The sequence below is a fragment of the Epinephelus lanceolatus genome, chromosome 1, assembly GCF_041903045.1.
Source record: "Epinephelus lanceolatus isolate andai-2023 chromosome 1, ASM4190304v1, whole genome shotgun sequence".
NCBI lineage: Eukaryota > Metazoa > Chordata > Actinopteri > Perciformes > Serranidae > Epinephelus > Epinephelus lanceolatus.
This window is the reverse complement of record NC_135734.1, coordinates 50,033,940-50,039,936: the sequence shown is the minus strand read 5'-3', so window position 1 is coordinate 50,039,936 and position 5,997 is coordinate 50,033,940.

Below are 5,997 nucleotides of genomic sequence, written 5' to 3'. Positions count from 1 at the left end.
TCCTGCAGTGTCTGAGTCTCTGTGAGAGGAACATGTAGAAACTTTATTTGAAACAATCTGAAAAGCTTTGAGGCTTATTGTGTTCATGCTACTTGTTTGTCGATCCTCCATTACTTTGCGAGCTCACTGTGGTCAGCCTGCATTTCTGCTGCTTCTTCTGTTGAGCAAATAATAAGCAAACGGTATACATATATATACAGTCAGGTCCATAATTATTTGGACAATGATACAGTTGTCGTCATTTTGGCTCTGTACACCACCACAATGGGTTTTAAATGAAACAATGAATACCTGCTTAAAGTGCAGACTCTCAGCTTTCATTTAAGGCTTTTTTCAAAAATGTAGTATGAACCGTGTAGGAATGACAACCATTTCTTCACACAGTCCCCCAACTTTAAGGGCTCATAAGTATTTGGACAAACTAACATAATCATCAATTAAACAGTCAGTTTTAATACTTGGTTGCAAATCCTTTACAGTCAATGACTGCCTGAAGTGTTGGACACATAGGCATCATCAGATGCTGGGTTTCTTCCCTGGTGATGCTCTGCCAGCCCTTTACTGCAGCCGTCTGCACTTCCTGCTTGTGTTTTGGGTGTTTTGCCCTCAGTTTTGGCTTCAGCAAGAGAAACGCATGCTCAGTTGGATTCAGGTCAGATGATATGACTTGGCCATTGCAGAACATTCCACTTCTTTGCCTTAAAATGTCTTTGGTTGCTTTTGCAATATGCTTCAGGTCAATGTCCAACTGCACTGTGAAGCATCGTCCAATGAGTTTTGAAGCATTTGGTTGAATCTGAGCAGATAATGTAGCCCCAAACACTTCAGCTTTCATCCTGCTGCTCTTGTAAGCAAGACAAGACTTCACTAGAATAAATACAGAGGGCTTATCACAAGATGCAAACAATTGGTTAGCCTTAAAAATGGAAGGCCAGATTAGAGTTTGTCAAAAACCATCTAAAAAGCCTGTACAGTTGTGGAACAGCATACTATGGACAGATAAAACAAAGATCAACTACCAGAATGATGGGAAGACAAGAGAAGGAAGAAGGGAAGGAACTGCTCATGATCCAAAGCACACCACCTCATCAGTGAAGCATGGTGGAGGTACTGTTATGTCATGGCCATGTATGGCTGCCAGTGGAACTGGTTCTCTCGTATTTATTGATTATGTGACTGCTGACAAGAGCAGCAGGATGAAAGCTGAAGTGTTTGGGGCACCATTATCTGCTCAGATTCAACCAAATGCTTCAAAACTCATTGGACGATGCTTCACAGTGCAGATGGACATTGACCTGAAGCATACTGCAAAAGCAACCAAAGACATTTTTAAGGCAAAGAAGTGGAATGTTCTGCAATGGTCAAGTCATATCATCTGACCTGAATCCAACTGAGCATGCGTTTCTCTTGCTGAAGCCAAAACTGAGGGCAAAACACCCAAAACACAAGCAGGAAGTGCAGACGGCTGCAGTAAAGGGCTGGCAGAGCATCACCAGGGAAGAAACCCAGCATCTGATGATGTCTATGTGTCCAACACTTCAGGCAGTCATTGACTGTAAAGGATTTGCAACCAAGTATTAAAACTGACTGTTTAATTGATGATTATGTTAGTTTGTCCAAATACTTATGAGCCCTTAAAGTCGGGGGACTGTGTGAAGAAATGGTTGTAATTCCTACACGGTTCATACTACATTTTTGAAAAAAGCCTTAAATGAAAGCTGAGAGTCTGCACTTTAAGCAGGTATTCATTGTTTCATTTAAAACCCATTGTGGTGGTGTACAGAGCCAAAATGACGACAACTGTATCATTGTCCAAATAATTATGGACCTGACTGTATATACATATATATATATATATATATATATATATACATTCCAACAGCTCACCTAATGAAGGGTCCAAAAATAGAAAACAATGAGTTCTCGACTTGAGTCTTTGCTCTTCAGTCAGTGCATTTGTTTCACTCTCTTAAACGACATTATGAATTCATGAGCACTCGGATGTTCGACAGGCTGACCAGGGACATGCTGGACACTAGAAAGAGTTGTTCAATAAGACCTGTTCGTTCAGTTCTGCCCATCACTACTGACTCATGTGCTGAAAACATAGACTGGCATTGTAAGGACAGTCGTGCTCTTGCTCATGTATCCGTTACCTTAGAGATAAAACAAAACATGTTTCACTGAACATTTAATCTCTTACTATATAATGATGAAAACTCTGTGTGTGTGTTCCACGTTTTTCTCCTCACTGACTTGGTCAATCCATGTGAAATTTGGCACAGTGGTAGAGGGTCATGGGAGGATGCCAATGAAGCAACATTACATCAATTGGCCAAAGGGGGGCGCTATAGCAACCGATTGAAATGTCAAACTTTGAATGGGCATATCTCATGCCCCGTATGTGGTAGAGACATGAAACTTTGCACAGAGATGCCTCTCCTCATGAGGAACACATTTGCCTCAAGAACCCATAACTTCCGCTTATATAGATTTTCCACCATTTTGAATTTTTTGAAAAACACTTCAAATGGATCTCTTCCTAGGAAGTTTGAGCGATCTGCATGAAACTGGGTGAACATAATCTAGGGACCAATATCTAAAGTTCCCTCTTGGCAAAAGTTGGAAAACTTACTAAAACTGAGCTTCTATAAGGCAATGAATATTGCGGAGGGCGTGGCTCATCACATAAAGGTGTATAACATCTCAAGGGTTTCACCCATCACCACGCAACTTTGTAGGCATATGACCACACATAATCTGAGGGGACCCCTCCATTATTGAGCCCATCAAACAAAATGGGGGCGCTAGAGAGCTCATTTCTTATCTAGGCCTAACCGCCATATGGATTTTTACTAAACTTGGTAGATATGTAGAACAGGACGCCTCAAGGTGACTGGAGAAATTTAACTCTAATTGGCAACTGGGTGGCGCTATAACAACAGAAAAATGCTTCAAAATGGCTAAAATGCGACCGATCGCTGTGGCTCCCCCTGTGGACCAATGTTGTTGGTGTTTTTTTCTAATTTTTGGTATGACTAAGTCATGGTATGGTATGCTGTACATAATCACGGAAACTGTCAGTCAGTCATTCTGTCTGTCCCACGTTTTTCTACTCACTGACGTGGTCAATCTATGTGAAACTGCACATAGGCATTGAGGACTGGCATAGGTAGAAGGTGACAAAGATACCAATGGCTATGGACTAGTACATATATATATATAAATATATATTTATGAGTACATATATTGCAAAGTAACAACAGCAGAGCTCTCCCGGTTGACCTCCGTCTCTGGTGAGCTTGGAGAACGGCGTTTGGTTTAAACTCAACGGAAACCCACGTATGAGCAGGAGGGTCAAAGTTCAGGGTGCAATTTTATGATGAAGTAGTATGTTCGTAACACAGCTACAGCTACAAACTGGGAGGAACTGAAAACACAGGAGGAGGAAACACTGGGGAATTTTGCACGGCCAGTCGTAACAGTTGGAGTTGTTACAGGACCAACAACGTACGCTTTTACAATCGAAGAATATTTTTTATCATCTTTCAAACCCATATCAAGTAAACTGCACTAAGGATTTAAAAAAGGATGAAAGAGCAAGCAGAAATTATTTTTACTGATCTTTATTTATTAATTATTAGATTAGAATTTAGTGCCTATTTGTGTTTGGGAGGAAACCGGAGTACCTGGAGAGAACATGCAAACTACACAGAGGGAGAGAACTGATCACCAGTCCTTGCTCTGTGCGGCTCCAGTGCTAACCACTGTGCCAACATGCCACCGTGCAGCCCTCTGAAACCATCTGTGAATAAGTAGAAGATGTGTTGTGGAATCTGGAGAGACAGAAAATACCAGCAAATGGCCAATTCCTCCTCACACTGCTGACAAGTAAGGAGGTTCGCTGGGGGCAAAACGCAAAACGCAGAAAATATAAATGAATAGTCTTCACTTTTTCCCTTTGGCCAGTGACCATGGTATAATCCAGGTAATGCCCTGTGAGGTGTCCATTATAAGGAATGAATGGCTTTCGCGGAGGCGCCGGACAGGTCACAGGTCACACGTCCACATTGGTCATTAATTCCTTTGTCTGGCATTATCCGTTACTTATTTATAGCTGAGACCTTAACCTTTCATGTGTTGCTGGTTAAAATGATTTAACAGAAATGACACTACAGAAATACAGCGACAGTGAAAAGTGTGCCAGTGGCATGCCATGGTGTGATACTCACAGGCAGCTTCAAAGTCTGCACTTGGTCCAGCTGCAGTGACTTACAAAGACAAAAAACTCTTTAGGGGCGCTGGAAACTGAGCCAGTTGGGGACAGGTTTTTAGAAATGTGAAACAGTATGACGTGGCTGATGGTGACGCAGTGGGACAGGGCAATCACTAGATGGCCACGTCCACCTGCAAAGGGCCAGCAGCGTCCTGGAACCGGATGTGAGTGACCCTGAGGGAAGAAGGAGTGTAAAAGAGTTTAGATGTTGCGCGTATAAGCTATGTGTTTAGTGTGTGTAGTTCCTACCTGAATAACAGTCCCCAGGTTCTTTGCTAGTTGTCACATACGAATCCCAAAACAAGTCAGGAGAGGAGACTCTGAGGAGAGGTGGGATAAAACACTGGCCCCTGCACACAAAAAGTCAGCAACCTCAAAGATAAAAAGACACGTGCGAATTACAGTCTGACAGATTAAAATGATCGGGGTGATTTAGATATCTGATTCAGCACTACTCTTTTCATTTTCTACTTTCTATATTTTCTGATTAATTATGAAGACCTCTTTAACCAGTTGTTACGAAATGAGGTGTGTGTGCAGCCCCTCGGTCACACTGCCAGAGGAGTAGAGGACTGTGAAACCTGGCAAACCTACCAGCAAACTCCAGCAGAGGGAGCTGTGGTTTTGCATGAATGTCCTGCAGGATGTCTGAGGGTGTGTTTGCTGACATCGTGTGCTGTGGGAAAAAAGCAATTCAGACTGGAACACTCAAAAGCCAAAGATTTAACTTCCAACTTGTTTAACAGTAAAAGCCCTGAAGTTTCCATCACAGAACAGAGCTGCAGCTTGTTTGTTTCATTCTGGGGAGCTGGAGAAAAATCACACACAATTGATGCCACTTGTTAAAGTAAACAACAACAACAACAAAAACATTCTCGCACAAAACAAACAGCAAACAAAAATCTCAAGTAATTCTGTGAACACAGACTGAAACTGACCTCTTAAGTATAATTTAAAGGAGACACTTGAACATGATCTCAGCTAGTTATGCTTTTTAACTTTTACACTCGATGACAGTATTTTAATATTTTGCTTTCTACTTTAATTCCAATACATTTCACTGACTCTGACCTACAGCCTATTTCATTAACAGGTTCTTTGCTGATTGACTTTTACATGCTGAACAAGATCGATGTAGCATCATCTGGACCATCAACATTAAATGTGTCTTGTGTATCAACAAGTTCTAGCACTCTGAGAGAGGGCGCTCTGCATGATGATTATTTCTGCTTTTAGTATGGAAACAGATTTAGATAAAGATACGTCCACTTTTACATGACATTGTAAATTTGGGACTTTATTTGGGGAAAAAATGTCTTTGCACTGTTACAGATTTTATTTGAATAAAGGACATGAAGGCCAACAGGGATGTGATGTGCAATAAATAAATACTACCTTTCATAGTTATATTCTGTCTGACTTTCAGTATTTCACAACTTCACATTTTCAGACATTTTTATATGAAATTGTGCATTTTGTTGCTCTTTTTGATGAAGTATTATTAACAGGCTGCTGCTAAACTGCTTTTATTGAATTTCTCTAAAAGCGTATTTTATTAATGTGAATCTTATTTTAATTTTATTCATTTTGTTCAATACTGTTTTTGTATTTTAATCCTTTATTGCAACCTTGTATTTTAATTCTTTACATGTTCTTTTTTGACATATAGCCAACATTCTGAACGACGCTGAAGTTAGCTTCCAATTCGGCACTTAAGGAGA